This window comes from Ranitomeya imitator, chromosome 3 (genome assembly GCF_032444005.1).
Source record: "Ranitomeya imitator isolate aRanImi1 chromosome 3, aRanImi1.pri, whole genome shotgun sequence".
In the NCBI taxonomy this organism is placed as follows: domain Eukaryota; kingdom Metazoa; phylum Chordata; class Amphibia; order Anura; family Dendrobatidae; genus Ranitomeya; species Ranitomeya imitator.
In genome coordinates, this window is record NC_091284.1 from 572,374,779 (window position 1) to 572,398,137 (window position 23,359).

The following is a 23,359-nucleotide window of genomic DNA, read 5'->3' on the forward strand; positions in this document are numbered from 1 at the left end:
GACATATCTCTGTGATTTAAGGGCATAAAAATTCAAAGTTGGAAAATTGTGCAATTTCCAAAATTTTCGCCAAATTTCTTTTTTTTTTCACAAATAAATGCAGGTAGTATCAAAGATATTTTACCATTATCATGAAGTACAAAATGTCTTGTGAAAACAGTGCCAGAATCACCTGGATCCGTTGAAGCGTTCCAGAGTTATAACCTCATAAAGGGACAGTGGTCAGAATTGTAAATATTGGCCCGGTCATTAACGTGCAAACCACCCTCGGGGCTTAAGGGGTTAAAGATGCCATTCACATGTGTGGTTTTAGTACTTTTGTTCTCTAGAGGCTTCTGTGTGGAGCCTAAAAAAAAATGTAAAAAACTGCAGTTACTTTTCTAAGAGCAGAATCTAAATTTTTCTGTAAGATAAAAATTACATTAAAAACACATCTGCACCAAAATGCATCAAATAAGGGAAAAAGGCATACAAATGCACCAAAAGAGAGACAAGGGTTGGGTGGCACTGTAGAGGGCATAATGCTTATCTACCTTAGCCTGGGTATTTAGATACAGGTCTGGAGGGGCAAATTGAATTTTTGCCCTTGATGTATGTCTGCAGAAGGTACTGGAATAAGACCATTCCAATTCCATGCTTCTACTTTGCATGACCAATCTGTAAAAAAATGAAAATATAACATCTATTAATAGTTTCTATTTTGGGAGCTGTTGGTATATGATGACCTGCTGAGGCATCTGCTGTGCTTTGCTTTACATCCAATGCAGCATCTGTATTCCAGTCATCATGGGGGTGAAATATTCAGATCCACTCTAATATTCATATGTACATACAGAGAAATTTAAAGAAGATTGGTAATTTGCAATAATGTGTTTACCTGGTGTAAATGTTGATGTTCTCCTGATTCTGGTTTTGCTTTTCTTGTGTTCTGCGCCTCTCAATTGCTGAGATATTCTCCCTCTTCCTACTATGTAATGCTAGTCTTTTTATACAAATGGGCATGATACTCAAATGTTCTTGATGGAAGTCTTCCTGAGGACCACACCCATTTGGATAAAAAAAAAGAGAGGTACTGTATATACTGGAAAGACGAGGCCATATGTCTGTCATGGAGAGGCACAGAAACAAAAGAAAAACAACATCAGATTCAGTAGAAAGGCGGCATTTACACCAGGTAAAGCAAATACAAGCAAAAGAGAGGTCTCCATTAAGCAAGTCAAGCATACACAACATTCAGCCATAGCATTAAAATCGCTGAAAGGTTAAATTATTAGCATCATCTTGTGACAATGACACCTGTCAAGGCGTGGGATGGATAAAGCAGCAAGAAAACAGTCAGTGCTTGAAGGTAATGTGTTGAAAGCAAGAAAAATGAGCAAACGGAAGAATCTAAGTAATTTTGACAAGGGACAAATTCTATATATGACATACACATTTCTTACTACGCAACATAATTTATTTTTTCACACCCAATCTCTGCTATAGGCTGCAAAGCAAGCATAATCACACCCCAACACAGTCCGCACACATTGGATACACAACATTCTGCCGCCACTCATCAAACACGTGGGGCGATGAGTCCCCAAAATATATACTACAGTGTGACAATCAAAAACCACACACTCTCTGGAAGGCTATTGATTCTTTACAGCATAAAGGGACAAAACATATTACAGTTTTAAGCTTTAATCTAAAAAAAATACAAAAAAAATTACAAAAAAATGCATAAAAAGAGAAAACTAAAGAGACATATAAATTAGTAAAACAGTTATCTAATAAAAAAAAAAGGAGACACAACAGAAATACCTAAACGTTTCCCTCTAAAGTTTTTCTTCTGTTTCCTTAAGGGCAGTAGAAAGGGTTTATGGATCACATTCAGTTCGACAAACCCTCACATGCGAACACTTTTCCATTGTGTAGCCCATCTTTTATATGCCTCGTTGTGGGCTCAAATTTTTAGGACAACCTGGGTTGTATTATTGAACTTGCAGGTCTGTAACTGGACCAGGGGCTAATTAGGGGTGAGCACATTGTATATTAAATACCTTGTTTCTTCCACCTCCACTCCTTATAGTTGTAGGAAATGTCCAGCCTGGCCCAGAGGCCTAGCTTGGGTTTTGGTTTCAGGGGTGCAAAACTTCTCAGTGGGCCCCTAACCAGGTAACCTTAATTACAGCTCGGTGATGCACACTAATAGTGGAGGAGAACCTCTGCAGATGACAGCGATGTTGCTGAAAGTAATCTCTATACAAAGATCAACATGGATATTACCACCATGTGGTCAGTGGTAGATTCCAGTCCTACAGAACATATAAGAGATCACAGCACAGTTACAGATAATAACTTACTGCTGACATTCTTTCTGATGGAATCGTTCACTTTTCCCATCTTTTCCATATGGCCCAGACTGACATGACAACTTCTTCCAGAAACGACTTAGCTGCAGAGAATACAACAAAGACATATTTCACTTCTCATATTCCAGCCCATCACCATCTATTCCCAACCTGCACAAACTCCTCATCCTGCTGATATCACAATACTGAGCTGCTGCTGCCTTATGTGTCCTTATTACTGCACCTGCTGTGTGGTTCTCTGTGCCTTCTAAATTCTAAAGCACCCCTCTATAATATAGTAATGCCGGGTGCAAGTGCCCTAGAAAACAGTACCAGTATTTTGCCCCCTAGAAAGTAATAATGACCTCTGTGTGCCCCTTTGATAGTCACAGTAACCTGAGTTCCCTTATAACAATAAGTGCCCACTTTACATTTAATAATGTCCCGAGTCTCTCCCTGTACAGCTCCCCTATACACAGTATGATGCTCTCTTATAGTATAATGCCCCCTCATTGTATAGTAACACCCACACAGTATACTGACCCCTTAGTAATCCCCAAACTGATTGATGGCTCCAACACTATATGCTGGCCCCCTCACTGTAATCTCCACAATGTATGATGGCCCCCTAGATAGCCTCCATATAGTATAATGCACCATATAGTCCTCAATATAGGATAATGCACTCCCCATAGGCCTCCATATAATATAATGCACTCCCCATAGGCCTTCACATAGTATAATGCACCAGATAGTCCTCAATATAGTATAATGCACTCCCCATAGGCCTTCATATAGTATAACGCACTCCCCATAGGCCTACTCTATATTGTATAATGCACCCCCATAGGCAGACCCTCTAGTATAAAGCAGTATCCCATAGGGAGACCCTGTAGTATAAGGCAGCCCCCCATAGGCAGACCCTCTCGTATAAGGCAGCACCCCATAGGCAGACTCTGTAGTATAAGGCAGCCCCCATAGGCAGACTTTGTGGTATAATGAAAGCCCCCATATGCAGACTCTGTAGTATAAGGAATCCCCCATAGGCAGACTCTGTAGTATAAGGAGGCATCCATAGGCAGACTCTGTATTATAAGAAGCCTCCATAGGCAGACTCTGTAGTATAAGGCAGGCCCCATAGGCAGACTCTGTAGTATACGGCAGTCCCCATAGGCAGACTCTGTAGTATAAGAAAGCCCCCATAGGCAGACTCTGTAGTATAAGGAAGCCCCCATAGGCAGACCCTCTCGCCCCCGGTAGCTACGCTACTGGCCTGGCCACAAAGGACCATCTGCCCAACCTTTAAAGCTTGGGCTCAACAATTGTTAATTATTATGTGAACGGGAGACTTGATATAATGTTATTTTACTGATGTTATAATTTCTCTTTCATACAATAACGGAATATCTATGGACAAATTCTGGGTGCCAGTGGTGACAACATAGTGCCATGCTGCCTTGGCCTGGTTATTTAGGTAGTGTTAGAAACTGAATTTCTGCCCTGGAATGATGAAAGCTTAGCTATATCTAATCCTGGAGAAGGTTCTGCTATGAGACAGTTCCAATTACACCCATCTACTTTTCATGACCAGTCTGTAAAAAATGAGAATCTATATAACATCTATTAGTGGTGTCTATTTTTGGAGTCACTAGTATATAATGACCTGCGGAATCCAGTCCCAGCATTACACAGTTCTTTGGGCGAGCAGATCCACAACAGAAGAGAAGACACAACAGTAAGTGGAATATTAATACATTCAGTTGAATTGATTGAGATTTGTTTTTGTATCTCATTGCAGAAATAATAAGGTAAAATACAAAAAGTGGTTCTGTTAAAGTGTTACTAATAAGTAATGATTACTTGTGAGCATCTGTTTCCATATACAAGGTAAAATATCAAAATAACAAAAGGTATGATTGAATCCAGAAAAGATCAATTTGCTTTAAAGAATATCCTTGGATCTGGGGAAAAACAGCCTCATTGCATCTTTTTTAGTAACAAAGAGAATGAGTGTAGACTACACATTGGTCAAGAAAAAGCAATAACAACACATCACATTATTCAGCTTATATGAATTTATATTAAAAAAAATTTAATACCTGTTATTTATAGAACTCATCTGCTTTTCTTTAAATAATTTAGGATTTTCATAGTTTAAACATCCAATTGCTACTGCTTGTGAATTCAGAGGTGAAGCTTACTAAATGTGATCTGTGATATGTAGTTAAAGGGAACCTGTCACCTGAATTTGGCGGGACCAGTTTTGGGTCATATGGGTGGGGTTTTTGGGTGTTTGATTCACCCTTTCCTTACCCGCTGGCTGCATGCTGGCTGCAATATTGGATTGAAGTTCATTCTCTGTCCTCCATAGTACACGCCTGCACAAGGCAAGATTGCACTGTGCAGGCATGTACTACGGAGGACAGAGAATGAGCTTCAATCCAATATTGCAGCCAGCATGCCGCCAGCGGGTAAGGAAAGGGTGAATCAAACACCCGAAAACTCCGCCCATATGACCCAAAACCAGTCCCGCCAAATTCAGGTGACAGAGTCCCTTTAATTGGCAAGACAATAAAACAGTCTACTAGTATAAGATCTCAGGTCTCATTCACACATAAGTATTTTTGATCAGTATTTCATCAGTATTTGTATGCCAAAACCAGAAGTGAAACTCAAAGAGAAAAACAATAATTGAATTAATCAATATTCTGTTCAGAATACGTTCGCCGGCGAATATTGTATTTGTAAAATTCGCCAAACGCCATTGGAGTCAATGGAAGTAGAAATGAGAGAATATGTCTGGAACCGATCATCAAACATAAACGTGGGACGAATAGGGTACCAATATGGCACAAATATGACAAATTCAGATTCAGCGACCGATTCCGACCATATTCGCTCAACTCTAATACAGAGCTCTAAATACTCTGCAAAAATGTATTGCACTTATCCTCTGAAGGATAACAGAGTTTAGCAAAGAGAGAGCATTTGAGATAGTACAAATTCTTTGTGCGTGTAATGAATGGAAGACTCTGCTTCATAATTCTAAAAGGTCCTTTCATTGCAACTTTTCATCCTACAGTTGTGAGAGAAGCTCTGTAGCACATATTTCTGCTACTACAAGTGAAAAACTGGGCCAACTATTTAAGTGTACGAGTACAAATAGTATTTATTACGAAGGTGGATATTTATGGCAAAGTCTTTACCAGGAAAATATTGATGGGCTATCTATAGGATATCAATATCAGATTGGTGAAGGTTGAACAGCAAACACCTTTACTGGTCAGCTGTTAGCAGGTCTCACAACTGGTGAAAGTCTACAGTGTATGGTGTCAGAATGACACAGACTAATACACTGTGTAATGGGCAGTCTTGTGTACAGCAGCTTAGCTCCTACTAAAGTGAATGGAAACTGAGTTGTGGTACCCAAGAACTGTTATTAAACAGTGTATATACAAGTGCTTCTCACTAAATTAGATCACCAAAAAGTTAATTCATTTCAGTTCTTCAATACAAAAAGTGAAACTCATATATTATATAGAGACACTCAGATCTACTTCTCCGGCCCAGATGTCACCTCTCTGCTCTCCAGAATCCCAGAGTGTCTATCAGCCATATCCTCCTTCTTCTCCTCTTGCTTCCTCAAGCTCAATGTGGACAAATCTGAACTAATTATCTTTCCTCCATCTCGCATATCTTCCCTACCTGACCTATCTATCAAAATAAATGAAATCACACTTTCCCCTATCCCCAAAACCCGCTGCCTCGGAGTAACCCTGGATTCTGCCCTGTCCTTCAAACCACACTTCCAAGCTCTCGCCACCTCCTGTCACCTCCAGCTCAAAAATATTTCCAGAATCTGTCCTTTCCTCACCCTCACTTTACCAAAATGCTTGTGCATGCCCTAATCATCTCCCACCTCAACTACTGCAACATACTCCTCTGTGGCCTACCTTCTAATACTCTCGCACCCCTCCAGTCTGTCGTTAACTCTGCTGTCCGACTAATTAATACTTCTGCTTCCCCTCTTTGCAAATCCCTTCACTGGCTCCCAATTTCCCAGCTTATCCAGTTTAAACTACTATCACTGACCTACAAAGCCATCTATAACCTTTCTCCTCCGTATATTTCCAAACTAATCTCTCAATATCTTCCCTCACGTAATCACCAGTCCTCCCAAGACCTCCTTCTCTCCTCCACGCATATTCGCTCCTCACCCAATCGCCTCCAAGACTTCTCCCGAATATCCCCCATCCTCTGGAATTATGTGACCCAACACATCCGGTTATCCACCACATATGGATCCTTCAAAAGAAACCTGAAAACCCACCTTTTCAAAGAAGCTTACAACCTGTAGTGACCACATGGCCACCTCAACACCATCAGAGCTACTGCAACCCTCAACCTACTGTCTCCTTCCCCATAATCCTGTAGAATGTAAGCACGCAAGGGCAGGGTTCTCTTCCCTCTGTATCAGTCTGTTATTGTTAGTTTTGTTTACTGTAAGTAATATTTGTATTTTGATGTAACCCCTTCTCATGTACAGCACCATGGAATTAATGGTGCTATATAAATAAATAATAATAATAATATAGAGTCATTACAAACAGAGTGATCTATCTGTTTATTTCTGTTAATGATTATGGCTTACAGCCAATGGAAACCCAAAAGACTTTATCTCAGTAAATTAGAATAATTAGCAAAAACCACCTGCAAAGGCTTCCTAAGTGTTTAAAAAGGTCCCATATTCTGTTTAGTCTGTTTCAGTAGGCTCCACAATCATGGGAAAGACTGCTGACTTGACAGATGTCCAAAAGGCAGTCATTGACAATTTGGGGGAGATTCACAAGGAGTGAAGTCAATGCTTCAAGAGCCATCACACACAGATGTATCCATAACATGGGCTACAAGTTTCGCATTCCTTGTGTCAATCCACTCATGATCAATAGACAACGCCAGAAGCGTCTTACCTGGGCCAAGGAGAAAAAGAACTGGTCTGTTGCTCAGTGGTCCAAGGTGTTGTTTTCAGATGAAAGAAAATGTTGCGTTTCATTTGGAAATCAAGGTTCCAGCGTCTGGAGGAAGAGTTCAGAGGCAACAATCCAAGCTACTTGAGGTCTAGTGTGAGTTTTCCACAATCAGTGATAGTTTGGGGAGCCATGTCATCTGCTGGTGTAGGTTCACTGTGTTTTATCAAGACCAAAGTCAGTGCAGCCGTCTACCTGGAAATTTTAGAGCACTTCATGCTTTCCTCTGCTGACAAGCTTTTTTAAGAATGAAATTTCATTCTCCAGCAGGACTTGGTACCTGTCCACATTGCCAAAAGTACCAATAGCTGGTTTAAAAACAACAGTATCACTGTGCTTGATTGGCCAGAAAACTCGCCTTACTCTAACCCCACAGAGAATCTATGGGGTATTGTCAAGAGGAAGATGAGAGACACCAGACCCAACAATGCAGACAAGCTGAAGGCTGCTGGGCTTCCATAACACCTCAGCAGTGCCACAGGCTGATCGCCTCTATGCCACGCCGCATTGATGCAGTAATTGATGAAAAAATGGAGCCACAACCAAGTATTGAGTGTATTTTCACTGAAAATACAATTTCAGTGGGCCAACATTTCGAATTTTAAAATAAATTTTCAAGCTGGTGTTATAAAGCATTCTAATTTACTGAGATATTAACTTTTGGATTTTCATTGGCTGTAAGCCATAATCATCAACATTAACAGAAATGAACACTTGAAATAGATCACTCTGTTCGTAATGACTCTATAAAATATACGGGTTTCACTTTTTATATTGAAGACCTGAAATAAAATAACTTTTTGATGATATTCTAATTTAGTGAGAAGCACTTATAGGTGTGGGATCCACACATTGTCTTCCTCAGCTGTTTTGGGACCTGCTAACAGCTAATCAGTGGGGGTGCTTGCAGTCATATAGTTCATCAGTATCATAATAATGGACAATCCTTTTAAGTGGTAATATTGAAGAGAAACTAAAAATGAAAAGTTAGATAAGCAAAGTACTTTTCAGGGAGGTCGTTTCAGGTAACTTTTAAGAATAAACTTTCTAGTATTAAGTGATTTGTATCCTGTATTTTTCACCAGTTTTCCCCTATGTACACTCTAATTTTCAGTGATCTATAGTAGCATGTAAACGTTTGGGCACCCCTGGTCAAAATTACTGTTATTGTGAACTGTTAAGAAAGTTGAAGATGAAATTATTATTATTATTATTATTATACATTTTTATAGCGCCATTTATTCCATGGCGCTTTACATGTGAATACGGGGCAAATATAGACAAATACATTAAACATGAGCAGATAACAAGGCACACGAGTACATAAGGAGGGAGGACCCTGCCCGCGAGGGCTCACAGTCTGCAGGGGGTGGGTGAGGATACACTAGGAGAGGGAAGGGCTGGCTGTACGGCTGTTCAGTAGGTTGAAATGATCTCTAAAAGGGCTAAAGTTATAAATGACACATTTCCTTTGTATTTTAGGCAAAAAAATACATATATATTGCCATTTTGTACATTTTTAAAAATTACAAAAATGAAAATGGGCCGATACAAAAGTTTGAGCACCCTGCATTGTTAGTACTTAGTAGCATCACTTTTTGGAAGTATCACAGCTTGTAAATGCTTTTTGTAGCCAGACAAGAGACTTTCAATTCTTTTTTGAGGGATTTTCATCCATTCTGCCTTGGCATATTCTTCCAGTTTCTGAGATTCCAGTGTCGTCTTGCATGCACTGCTATTTTGAGGTCTAGCCACAGATTTTCAATGATGTTCACATCAGGGGACTGTGAATGCCATTGTAAAACCTTCAGCTTGCACCTTTTGAGGTATAAATCAAGCAGGGTGGGACCAATAAGTTAAAATTTTACTTTTAATAATAATCCTAAAAGCTGAGGAACAGACTCAGTAGTTACACTAAAACATGTGCAGCCGAAGTGAACAAAAACTACTAACTAATATCACAGAGATACAAATCTCTACTTGATGAACAAAGAATATGAGGTGAGATTGTTCCCTTTCTATATATTGGTAATCGGTATTGTTACTATTTGATGTATATATGGTTGCAACACATGGCCATATAAATATTGCTGAATACGGAGGACCATTTACAAGTTCTTTTCTATTGGTCCTAAGATTTCTATTTTCGTGTTCATATGGATATACGTATCTGTTTGTAGATGTGTACCTTCACACTAAGCGACACTGCAGCGATACCGACAACGATGTCGATCGCTGCAGCGTCGCTGTTTGGTCGCTGGAGAGCTGTCACACAGACAGCTCTCCAGCGACCAACGATGCCGGTAACCAGGGTAAACATCGGGTTACTAAGCGCAGGGCCGCTGTCTGTCCCCCGGCGCTGTGCTTCCTGCACTGACTGTGAGCACAGCGGCCGGAAAGCAGAGTGGACAGACAGCGGAATGTAAGTATGTAGTGTTTGTTTTTTTACTTTTACGATGGTAACCAGGGTAAACATCGGGTTACTAAGCGCGGCCCTGCGCTTAGTAACCCTATGTTTACCCTGGTTACCAGTGAAGACATCGCTGGATCGGTGTCACACACGCCGATCCAGCGATGTCAGCGGGAAGTCCAGCGACGAAATAAAGTTCTGGACTTTCCTCAGCGACCAACAATCTCCCAGCAGGGGCCTGATCGTTGGTCGCTGTCACACATAACGATTTCCTTAACGATATCGTTGCTACGTCACAAAAAGCAACGATATCGTTAACGATATCGTTATGTGTGAAGGTACCTTAACTGTTCACAATAACAGTATTTTGACCAGGGGTGCCTAAACTGTTACATTTCACTGTATAATTTAGTGGGCTAGCTGCTATTATGTCTCCCACACCCAGTTCATAGACACATTAGGGATTTTTGCCTTTATTTATGCAGCACATGTTCAGAAGCAGTATGGAGGATTTTATACAGCATAAAATAGCTGTGAAATCAGCTCTGGGGTCAAATAAACACTTACTAGAAAGCAGCATTTCAGGTCCATTTATGCCTGTTCCTCTCTTTGCTTCTTACTCTGATCCTTCCTCTTTCTCCTGTCTCTTTAGACTTCATTAGGCAGCTGTAATCTGATCCCTCAGTGAACTGGGTGTCTGTCTTGCTTTGACCAAGATGAATTTTAGCAATTTTTCAGAATGACTAATGAGTTGAGAAAAAGTGTCTCATAAGTGAAAACTAAGCATATTTCTCTATTACAATGTTACCTATATTTATTTTCATTATGCAAAATCTCTTGACCATTTAAACCATTTAGATATTTTTTACTGGTGAATACTTTGAAAAAAATCATATTTCTGTTTATTTGTGTCACCGGAGCAGATGTAGAATAACTTTTAGTTTTAGTAAGTGTCATATATCATATTCGTTTGAATTAGATAGTGTAAGCATTGTGTAATCATGGCATACACAGTATTTTTAAGATAATATACATTATAAAGTTAATGAGACTATATGATGATATCTATCACTTTGCTCAAGTAATTGGATAGAGAGAAGGATCTAACCACAAGAGGCTATTCACATCCACATTCTTAAATATCATCAGGTTACATTCCTTACCTTGTTGATCGGCTGGGGTCCTGTTATTCTCAGAAGGAAATGACTTGCAAACACAAATAGAAAAAAAAAGTTTGTACAAGTGTAAAGGAAAGGCCCTGGTTCACATTTCACTAATGTCGGCTGAACCCAATAATATCGGCGGGTTCAAACAACAGTTTAATGTGTATGGGGTCCTACTGATTCTCCCCCAGATAATGAGGGTGAGGTAACGATCTGGGAAGGTTAAAATTTCAGACTCCCAAAATCTTTTGTTCTCTAAGCCAAAGCCACTTTCACACATCAGTTTTTTGCTAAGTCACAATCCGTCAAATTTTGAAAAAAATTGATTGATCGACTGATGCCACTGGATCCGTTTTTTTCTCATAGACTAGTATTAGCGATGGATTGCGACAGATGGCCTCATGTTTCATCTGTTGTTCGCTGGATCCGTTGAAAATTGTTTGTCCGGCGGCCGGAGACGACGGACAAAGTAACGTTTTTTGCGTACGTCGAAAAAAATTCAGATAGGGACAGATCCGGTGCCATCTGTTGTTTGCTCGAATGGAAGCCTATGGGCGCTGGATCGATCAAATGACAGAATCCAGTACCAAATTCCGTTTTTTTTAACTGCGCATGCTCCTATTTAATTAGGATACAATTGGCCAGCCCCCAATTAGGAAAGGTATATAAAGCCTGCCAGGTAGGGCTTCACTCATTCATGTATCAGCAAGCAAGCAAGCCACAGAGCCAGGCCAGCCAGCCAGCCACAGAGCCAAGCCAGCCAGCCACAGAGCCTACCAGCCACACAGCCAGGCCAGCCGGTCTCTCCCTCATATCGTCATCGACCTGAGGTATATACATATATATATTTATTTTACTTTTTGGTGATGTTAACATTTTTTGCACACATAACAATATGTATTATTTCTTGTTTAACAGGAAGCTGCAGCATCAGAGGTGCTTCCAGAAGGAGACGGACCGGGTGGAGAAAGACCCAGAGCGGGCTCGCATTTTGTAAGTTTCTTACATGCATCGCAGAAACAGATAATCACAGACACATCACAGTACACACAACACATAAAAAAACAGATCATCACAGATATCACAGTACACACAACACATAAGCAACAGCATACATCCAAGCACATAATGTTTGTTTTTGTTGTTTTTTAGATTTCCGAGTCTGGGGCTCGACGTGGAGGTCCTCAAAGCACCCCTCAGGGTCGTCAGCATAAGCGTCGGGGAGGTCCCCATCATTTATTATTATTATTTTTATTTTTTGTAGTTTTCCACTTCATGTTGTAATGGTTTTGTTTTTTGTCTCCTTTAGGCTTCACAGCGTGCTCCGGACTCTGACGGTGAGGAAGCCGGTCTAGATATCGACCTCCTCATCGATATAGTCCAAGAGCGGGAGCCGCTGTGGTATATGGGGGACCGCTGCCACGCTGATCTTGGTGTGACCCATCGGCTCTGGGAGGAAGTGTGCCAGGAACTTGTGGAACATTAGGAGGACCTTGAGGTTCGGGCCTAGAATCAAGCGTGTAAGTGTTCACAGTTCAGTGACTTATGTTACTGGATATAATGTGTTGTATACTAACCAATTTATGCTTTCACTTTACAGGGGACAGAGTTATCAAGCGGTGGTGGTCACTCAGGGATCGCTTCAAGAAGGAGTTCAACAAGGAGATGCATGCCCCGAGTGGATTGGGAGAATGCAGGAGCTCGAAGTACAAGTTCTGTCTTTCCTCCGGTCGACTATGGTGAGCAGAAGGTAAGTATTCCCCACCCCATTTACTAAGTAAAAATGTTTACATGTGCAACCGTTTTTTTTGGTCTTAGCCAAGGGCCAAGCAATAGCAATATATTAATTTTTTTTTTTTCTTTGTACCACAGCACCATCTGCAGTACTCGGGAGCCTGCAGAGTTGAACCCTTCTGGAGCAATCCCACAGGAGTCCGCCAGCGGGGACCACAATGACAGACCTGACCCATCTGCACCTGCCCTGCCTTCCCTCACATCTGGTCCCTCAGTCCCATCCACCAGCGCTGGAGCATCTTGGCAGGCTTCGTTACATGAAGCTGCTGGTGGAGGTAGCTTTTCCTTTACCCCACCCCTCTGACACTGCTGCTGCCAATAGAACACCTTTGGGTTCTGGGCGGCAGCACCAGAGGGGTCAGGAAAAGAGCTATGCGCCTGAGTTCTTGCATCTAAATGTATCCTTCCAGAACTCGCTGGAACTGTTGTCTGAGCAAATCACTGCTGGATTCAACCTCATGAACAACAGTATACTTGAATTGAGCATGCGTCTGGATAGGATGCAATTAGATGCAAGTAAATCCCCTAATCATTCCTTTTTCCAGGCAGTAGTGGAGCGCATAGACAAGCTATCTCCTGGCCAGCAGATGCATGTAATGCAAGCTCTAGCGCAGGTTAGTGCCCAAGCCCCTCCACCCGCCCTGGTAGATCGTCCCGCACCTGCCCCCCCTCCAGCCACTTTCCCTTCTGTACAATACTACCTTCCTGCCCTGTTCCACCTTCCTGCCCCATACCAGTTCCCAACCACAGCATCTGTGCATCCACTCCCTGCCCATCATGTACTCCCTACCCACTACCACCAGTCTCCTTCCACACCTATCATGCCCCAAACACAACCCTCTTCTCCACCCACCACCTCTTCTGTCTCCCAATCCCTCCACTCCACCCATCAAAGCTTATGAAATCCCATCCCTACTCCCGTTTTTTTGTCCACCCATCCTCTTGGTTTCTCCACCCCTTCACCTTGTTTCCGATCCGTCAACACCACAATCCACTCTCCATACTCCCACTGTCGAAGTGGTCCAATCTGTTAGCCCCTCCAGTACTATCTCCAGCCCACACTACGTTAATTTATAATTTTGTAAGAAATAAAAATATATATATATTTTTTTAAAACTTTACTGTCTTTCATTTATTTAACGATAAGGTAAAATACTTTGGGTAACAAGGTCCAATACTTTGGATAACAAGGTCCAATACTTTGGCTAATAGAAAAAAGTCATGGTGTTATCACAAATATGAAAACTGCAATAATTTTAGTACTCAAACATATATTATATCAAAAGACAAAGCTATCAAACAATCTCATCCTGCCAGTCTACTGTTCCTTGAGGCGAAATAAAGTACTCTGCAAATTTGTTCCTCATTCTTGAAACTGCCACAGGACTTCAAAAAGTAATATTATGATAATCTTACAAGGAGGTTTCAATGAAGTTGTCATCCATGGCAATCTGTTCATTGCATATTATGAAATTGTGCAGGACCACATAAGCTTTCACCAACTCATCCACAGCGTCAGTCTTCAGGTTAATAGCGGTCAACAGAACTCACCATTTGAATGTGATGCCAAAAGCACACTCAACCATTTTTTGCGCTCATGTTAAGCGGTAATTAAAAACTCTTTTTGTTGGCGTCAAGCCACTACTTGCGTATGGCTTCAGCAGGTGTTCCGAGAGTTGGAAGTTTTCATCTCCAACATATACAAACGGCATTGGTGGCACAGAGGTTTCAGGAAGCGGTGGTGGAAATTGGAAGCTGTTTCCATATAAATGACGCCCCATTGCAGACAATTTAAAAATCTGAGAGTCATTGGAGCGGCCATAGGCCCCAATATCAACCACTATAAACTTGTATTGTGCATCTGCAATGGCCATGAGCAAGATGGAGAAATATTTATTGTAATTGAAATATTCAGAGCCAGATGCAGCAGGTTTACCAATACGAATATGTTTCCCGTCCACTGCACTGCAATGTCCAGCCAACTCTCCGTTGTGGGATGTGGGATACAGGTCCTTCTCAAAAAATTAGCATATAGTGTTAAATTTCATTATTTACCATAATGTAATGATTACAATTAAACTTTCATATATTATAGATTCATTATCCACCAACTGAAATTTGTCAGGTCTTTTATTGTTTTAATACTGATGATTTTGGCATACAACTCCGGATAACCCAAAAAACCTGTCTCAATAAATTAGCATATCAAGAAAAGGTTCTCTAAACGACCTATTACCCTAATCTTCTGAATCAACTAATTAACTCTAAACACATGCAAAAGATACCTGAGGCTTTTATAAACTCCCTGCCTGGTTCATTACTCAAAACCCCCATCATGGGTAAGACTAGCGACCTGACAGATGTCAAGAAGGCCATCATTGACACCCTCAAGCAAGAGGGTAAGACCCAGAAAGAAATTTCTCAACAAATAGGCTGTTCCCAGAGTGCTGTATCAAGGCACCTCAATGGTAAGTCTGTTGGAAGGAAACAATGTGGCAGAAAACGCTGTACAACGAGAAGAGGAGACCGGACCCTGAGGAAGATTGTGGACTGAGTCTGGTGTGGAAACATCCAGAGCCACCGTGCACAGGCGTGTGCAGGAAATGGGCTACAGGTGCCGCATTCCCCAGGTAAAGCCACTTTTGAACCATAAACAGCGGCAGAGGCGCCTGACCTGGGCTACAGAGAAGCAGCACTGGACTGTTGCTAAGTGGTCCCAAGTACTTTTTTCTGATGAAAGCAAATTTTGCATGTCATTCGGAAATCAAGGTGCCAGAGTCTGGAGGAAGACTGGGGAGAAGGAAATGCCAAAATGCCTGAAGTCCAGTGTCAAGTACCCACAGTCAGTGATGGTGTGGGGTGCCATGTCAGCTGCTGGTGTTGGTCCACTGTGTTTCATCAAGGGCAGGGTCAATGCAGCTAGCTATCAGGAGATTTTGGAGCACTTCATGCTTCCATCGGCTGAAATGCTTTATGGAGATGAAGATTTCATTTTTCAGCACGACCTGGCACCTGCTCACAGTGCCAAAACCACTGGTAAATGGTTTACTGACCATGGTATTACTGTGCTCAATTGGCCTGCCAACTCTCCTGACCTGAACCCCATAGAGAATCTGTGGGATATTGTGAAGAGAAAGTTGAGAGACGCAAGACCCAACACTCTGGATGAGCTTAAGGCCGCTATTGAAGCATCCTGGGCCTCCATAACATCTCAGCAGTGTCACAGGCTGATTGCCTCCATGCCACGCCGCATTGAAGCAGTCATTTCTGCCAAAGGATTCCCAACCAAGTATTGAGTGCATAACTGAACATTATTATTTGATGGTTTTTTTGTTTGTTATTAAAAAACACTTTTATTTGATTGGATGGGTGAAATATGCTAATTTATTGAGACAGGTTTTTTGGGTTATCAGGAGTTGTATGCCAAAATCATCAGTATTAAAACAATAAAAGACCTGACAAATTTCAGTTGGTGGATAATGAATCTATAATATATGAAAGTTTAATTGTAATCATTACATTATGGTAAATAATGAAATTTAACACTATATGCTAATTTTTTGAGAAGGACCTGTATATTCCTCATGTAAATAGTCCCACAATGCACGTCAGGTGTGTTAAGAATCCCCGATATGGTGGAAATCCTATGTCGGAACTGGAAATGGAGTGAGGAAAGGGATTCGCTAGTTGCAAGGAATCTGTGAAAAAAGGCAAGGCAATAATTACTAGAAAATACCAGCAACATCATTACAGTTATAAGTCTGCTTTAACAATAGGAGATACAATAAAAATGGCTTACCAAAGAGTTACCATCAAAAACTCCGCCAGTGAAACTGAGAAGCGGCAATACGTGTCATTTCTATGGATGAGGTGTCCAATACGTGCAACCAAAAAAATCAACGTTCTCGGCTTTCATCTGAACATAGTTAAAAAACTTCTCGGGGTTTCCTCTGATCTCCTTGTATAATGTAGAATACACCCAACGTGTCATTCTCAGTGCAGTGATTGGGTGGATCCAAAAACGACACCAGCGCAGACGCATGATGCGCTGTCTTTCTCAAGAACAATCGCTTCCAAACGATTCGCTTCAAAAGTACAATCCACATAGATCTTCACAATGTTCGCGATCACATCTTCCATTTTTGCCACTTGCTCTACAACCTGTCAAAGATGGGCTGTAGAAACACTGTTCATATAGGTTTTCATTAGCCAATAATGTTTGGTAGCCTCCCATTGGGCATTTTTTTAAAAACGGATCCATCATAAAACGGATAAAAAAAATGGAAGAAACGGATGAAAACCTATTGCGACAGATCCGTTTTATCCGTTTTTCACAATCTACGACGAATCCGTCGATCCGTCGAGCCACTGGTTTGTGACTGACGGCAAAAAACTGATGTGTGAAAGGGGCCTTAGACATAAGCCGTAGTGTGAGGAGTCTGACTAAATCGGGGAAGATAGTTGTCAGCATAACAATCAGCCAAATCATTGTTTGGCCGAATATCCATTGTGTATGGAGGGCTTAATATTATACAGAGAGTGTCAGAAGAAAGTCTATAAAAGGGAAACATCAATTTGCTTCCTTGGTGCTCTGTTATGACTTCAAGGCAAAGGTATCACCGCTGATTACTGCGTGTCCTGTTTGCACTACAACTTGCCCAAAAAGTACTTGAAATGTTGTGAATGCATTCCATTTCCAAAGGATTAGAGGGCCGAAGGTCAAGTGGCCACTAGAGACGTCGCAGCCAAGTTTGTTAGTTGCAACATTTTCTATATTTACCATTGAAGTCTGTCATTCAATGTGGGTGGAATTTGTGAGTCATGTAATCAGAGTTATATTTGTATGTTGTATTGTTTACCGCATGCAGCAAATCAAAGACAACACAAATATTTATTTAGTCCGGACAGATTTCCATCCCAGCTTCTGCTGTCGGACAATGGATTTCTTTGGCAAGAGCACAAAATATTTAGTGCACATTGGAACGTATGCCTGAAATGTTCTACAAATAGTGCTCTATCAACAGTCTCAACATAAATTAAATGATTTTACATGCAGAGTACAGAACTATGCGGGTGCTGATTCCTATGTAGTGATGTAAATATTGGCGAGTATAAAATATACACATAACACACATGGAGGTTTTCAAAAATGGATCCAATAATGGGAATGCATAAAGTTCTTACAAAAATGCACTCTCATGGGTGAAAATATGCTATAGGTTTATATAGGTAATTTAGCTTCTGAACTTACATTACTTAGATTGTGATTTGCAGGATCTCAGCGAGATACAGGGGATAATGTTTCCTATCATGGAATGTCTGAAAAGCTTAATCAGTGATAAAACAGAAGATTAATTCATGAGACCACTAATACCTTCTGAGCTCCAATAACCATCCTAAATGTCATATGTGCTTATTTCATGCACACAGCTTTTTAATAATTAAAATTAGTAATATAAAGCATGAGTCTCACACATATCAGTGACAATTGTACATTCTTTACTTGCTTTTCCTAAGTTTCTGACAATGGAAAGGCTGGGGGGAGGGAATATTTAGCACAGCATTTGAAGGGGTTGTATGGACTATATTCCCCTTGTGGGGCTGTGGCCTCTGATACAGCTAGGGGGCGCTGTTTGTTCTCCCCAGATAGTGCATGCAGATGGATGAAGTCCATAGGTGTGCATGAGAGTCACGGATCTCCGGTCCGGGTTTTCCAGGTGGCTGAAGGCCACAGGTTTGTGTGTGTTTAAAAACCCTGCAGTAAGGGGTATGGGTGTGTCAGGTGTCTGGCCAGGTGTGCGAGGTGCACGTCAGTGTCAGTCTGGTGTGTGCTGGTCTGCAGAGTGCATGGAGGCCAGCAGAGCCAGCACCCAGGGCAGCTGAATAGCCTGGCACCCACAGCATACACAGAGATGCAAGTCGTCCATGGTACTGGTCTCGGATGTGGACAGTCCTGTGCCCAGAGGTGGATGTCCTGTGCCCGTAGGAGTCAGATGTGGACAGTCCTCTGCCCGGAGGTGGGTGTCCTGTGCCCATAGGAGTCGGATGTGGACAGTCCTGTGCCTGGAGGTGGATGTCCTGTGCCCGAATGAGTCGGATGTGGACAGTCCTGTGCCCGGAGGTGGATGTCCTGTACCCGAAAGAGGACTAGCATGTGCAACGATTGCAAACAGGTGGATATGGTGCCCGGCTGCTATCCGGAGGATATCCTGAACTGTGTACGACTGTGTGAGTAAAGAGTCTGTAAAGAGACTGTGATACAGCGATGCAGGACACCCACGAGAACTAGTCGAAGGAGGGCAGGCGTGTGTAGTGTCTGCAATATATGAGGCTGTGTGTATGGAGACGTATAGAGACTGTGAGATGGCGTGCGGTCGCCCAGGGAAACTGGACAAGGGAAGTCTGGCCTGTTTAGGGACTGCAAATCTAAAGCCATGTGATATGTATTGCTTTGAACTGGTGTAAACTGGTCACTGATAATATCCACTGAAGTTATATGCATTTATGTGAATTGGACTTTAATGCTGTGAAGAAACACATTAAAAGAGACTTTTTGTGTTTGAATTTGTGGGTCACTGCTTCTTCACTGCATACGATGCTACTGCAGCTTTACACCCTATACAGATGTGCACCAATGGGCAAGTAGTGGCTAACTACCTGCCTCTCCTCAAGTCACCTGATCTCCTCCTGCTATTAGTGCTCACATGACTACTCCTGGATACAACAGTCCTTGCTGTTGGAGCAGTTCTTCTCTTGAGCGCTGCTCTTTTGATGAGTCGTCACGAATGATGTTATACTGATTGACAGTCAGGTCCTGGTTGACTTAGGCCCCTTTCACACATCAGTTTTTTGCCCTCAGTCACAATCCATTGGCTCAACAGATCGACGGATCCATTGCAGATTGTGAGAAACTGATGCGACGGATCCGTTTTTTGGACGGATCCGACTAGCGGATCTGGCTAATTGGATCGGAGCATGCTCAGTTAAAAAAAAAAAAAAACACTGCCGGATCCCATCATTTGAAGGATCCGCTGCCACGCTGCCATAGGCTCTGTGGCACCCCAGGGTCCTGGTCGTCACAGTGGTATTGCTTTCCTCCCGGGGAGAGTGATGCTATGTTTGGAGGCAAGGAAGGATAACTGCATCCAGGTATCACAAACATGTAACACATTCATACTCCAGGCCACAGGGGGAGCTTTTGATCCTATTTACTAGGTGACTCCCCATATATATATAACTGGTAGTCTGTAGGGAAAGTTAGAAAGTTCCAAACATCTGTCTGAGGAGGACAGAGGGTCCACGGAGCTGTGCATGCCCTAAGAGCTGCAGCTCCCAGAAAGAGAAATTTTGAAGGCAGAATTGTATAGCAGCGAGCGTGAAGGAAGGCAAAGGAAAGCATACCAGAAGGGGACCAGCCCCGAACAGGCTGCCTCCTTCTGAGGCGCAGAACGCCAGTAGCCGGAACACCGAGGTAGTAAGGACCTCTATGCCTTACTTCAGAGACCGGCAGGACAGCTATTTACATGTTACCCGTCCGTACCTACACCCAGGAGGCACGGTGGCACCCCTCAGAGGCAGGGGCATGCTAGAGTTCTTATAAACACCCTCAAGCCACCAGTCATACAGGTTTTGTGCTATCCGACTACAGGGGACAGAGAGAGAAATGCCACATCTATGAGGACCTTATTTGAAGCTTATGCAGTAAGGGACTACACCACTACAGCGCAAGGGAAGGCTATTGATTCCCACCTGGACAAAGGGGACTTTGGACTTGCCTCCAAAAGTGTCTGGACTCTACCTACCCTGTGATCTGGTGCCCTGGACTGTGGCTGCTGAAATCAACAGTAAACAAGGTAAAGAGACTGCAATCCTGTTTTCTCATTCTTCACTGCACCTCTCACCTTTCTACCATCTACATACTGGGAAGCCCTGGGGATATACTTTATCTGTGGGAAGGTATAGCATCTAGCTGCCATAACATCACCCCCAGTGGACCCCTTAAAGCAGCATCAGTCACCCTGACCGAATACCACAGGTGGCGTCACAAAAACATAAACATTATCCCTTTAAAGACCTTTCCCTTTTATACGGACGTCCCAGGGCCACGGACCGGGTCAGCCACCATGACATCCCCCTGTGAACCGCAGGACCCGGTACCAAGTAACCCCCTTGCCCTGACAGGGTGCTCCACTTCCATTCTAGCAAACGACGGGCGGCGATGGATCCATTGCTGTCCGTTTTTTCGACGTACACAAAAAAGTTACTTTGTCCATTGTCTCCGGCCGCCAGACAAACAATTTTTGACGGATCCGACAAACAACGAATGAAACGTGAGGCCATCTGTCGCAATCCGTCACTAATACAAGTCTATGCGAAAAAAAATGGATCTGGCGGCATCAGTCTCCGGATCTGTTTTTTTTCAAACTTTATGATGTATTTTATTTCTTTTAAGATAGAGAGAGAAGGCCTACTCATTAATGAGTGGAAAAGATGAAAATTTACTCTGTGTAATACTGGTCAGCATTATTTTTTAACAAGAATATTTAATGGGGATTCTAGTAGTATTTCATCTCCTGAATTCAATTATGTTGTTAGAAATTTTTCATCAGGCACGTGGGTTTTTGCACTCATTTTTTATTTTTTATTTAAGCGGTATTTTTTTTATTGTTTGTCATTGAATGATTTATCTACATTATTTAATGTTCTAATCAGTATATAATCAGAGAAATTAGGTTTTCTGTCACAGTACAAAAACAAAATAGCAAGTGTGACGCTAGTCACTTCTCAAGGCCAAGCTGTGAGTCAGAGTGGTCAAGGAGTCCAAGGTCAGAAGCCAGGAGAGTACATCATGAACAGAAGGAAGAGACAAAAGCAGTCAGGTAACGTTCCGAGGTCAGCTAAAGGGGTTAAACAGGCAGGTAGTCAGAACAAAGTCATAGGTCAGGCAACAGATCAAACATATAGAATGCAAAGCACAGAGAGCACTAAGCACAAACCTTAGAAGATGAATGTATGTCTGGCAGTGTTCTAGGAAACTCCGCTCAGTTAAGAAGCATGGCCATTAAGTGGAATAATGAACACAGCTGACGCCTCACAGTCTCAGATTGGACAGTCGAGCTGTCAATCAACACACTGACAGCCCAGCACGCCCCTGAACCAGATTGGATGGCCAAGCTGTGAATCACAGTAGTGACAGCTTCAGCACACCCCTAAACCAGATTGGACGGCCGAGCTGTGACTAACTGCATCCCAGACACCCTGAGGGTGGAACCATGACAGCAAGATTATGCTGGTTCATTCATTTTCTGTCATGCTTTGATATTACATCTTTTGTAAGTAGAAAGCCAGTAATGAAATGGCAGTGAGTCTGTTAGCCCAAGTGTTTGTTCTTCTGCTGATCTAAAGTGTTTTGCTTGTGTCTCATATTTTATTATTTCTATTAGTTGCTATCAAATTTTCAACCAGTAAACACTAGGTAGACAGCTGCTGGCTGAAATTAATAGTCTAGGAAGGGGCCATGGGTATTGGCCCCCTCCCAGACTAAAAACATTAGCTCTCAGCCACCCCAGAAAAGGTGCATCTATAAGATGCGCCAAATCTAGTGATTGTAATGTGACTACTCTCAAATACAACCGGTGATACACTGACAGAAGGTAATTACTCCCGCAATGTATCACTGAGCTGCCATGAAAAGGTTCGCACGCAGCGGTGCTGCAAATGAGAGCACCAGAGCTGATCATCTGATGAACTCCAGTGAACTCTCTATCGGCAGCTCAGTGATACACTGCGGGAGCGATTACCTCCTGTCAGTGTATCGCCGGTGGCCGGGTAGAGCAGTCACATCTCCCGATGTGACTGTTCTACATGTGAAATCACCATAGGACACTCAGGATTATGTGGATTATGGCAGACAGGTGAATATATGGTGGTTTATTATTTTTATTAATATAATATTTTTTTTTTCTAGTAGACGAGGGCATCGGGGATTTGGTGTTAGGTGAGTAATATGTTTTTTTTATTTTTATTTGATTATGTATGTAATTATTTAACTTTTTTTAAACTGTGAGCACAGGTACCGGCAGATATTACGTCTCCCATCACTGGCACCTGCTGTCACTGTTATCACTGACAACAGATGTAGCCCGATTTTTAACACAGATCACCGCTGCAGGTCACAGTCACAGCTGCGGGGTTACATTGACATCTGACAGCATCACCCCGCAACGCTCTGACCGACAGTAACATCTACCAGCAGTGGCATTACCGCAGGTCAAGCTGACATTTGACAGCGTTACCCCACAGCGCTCTGATTGACAGTCTTACCCGCGGTAGCGTTACCGCCAATAAGAACTTGATTTTTATCAAGTGCATTGTTAGAAACCTTGTATGAATTCAAATCACCATTTAAATCATCAAAACGTATGTTTGCGGTGGTGAGTCACTCCGTACATGCCAGTTTGTCCTTCCCATAAGCATAAGGATCAGCTTAGAACAGTATAGAATATAGCATAAGGATAATAGGTTAGCATGTAAGATAGAAAATGGTTAGAATTAGCCCAGTGGGAGGGCACTAGTGCTGGTAAGAATGGGGCACTGCCTGGAGAGAGATTCAGTGTCAGCTAGTGAAGT

General features: G+C 42.2%; 1 long non-coding RNA gene across 1 annotated transcript; it reads right to left on the reverse strand.

Moving 5' to 3' along the window:
- Positions 1 to 107: 107 nt before the first annotated feature.
- Positions 108 to 21,784, reverse strand: LOC138672212 (uncharacterized). The gene is made up of 3 exons (XR_011319643.1): positions 21,727 to 21,784; positions 534 to 657; positions 108 to 346 (listed from the first exon to the last, which is right to left on the reverse strand). It is a non-coding gene; the product is annotated as an uncharacterized lncRNA (long non-coding RNA).
- Positions 21,785 to 23,359: the final 1,575 nt, after the last annotated feature.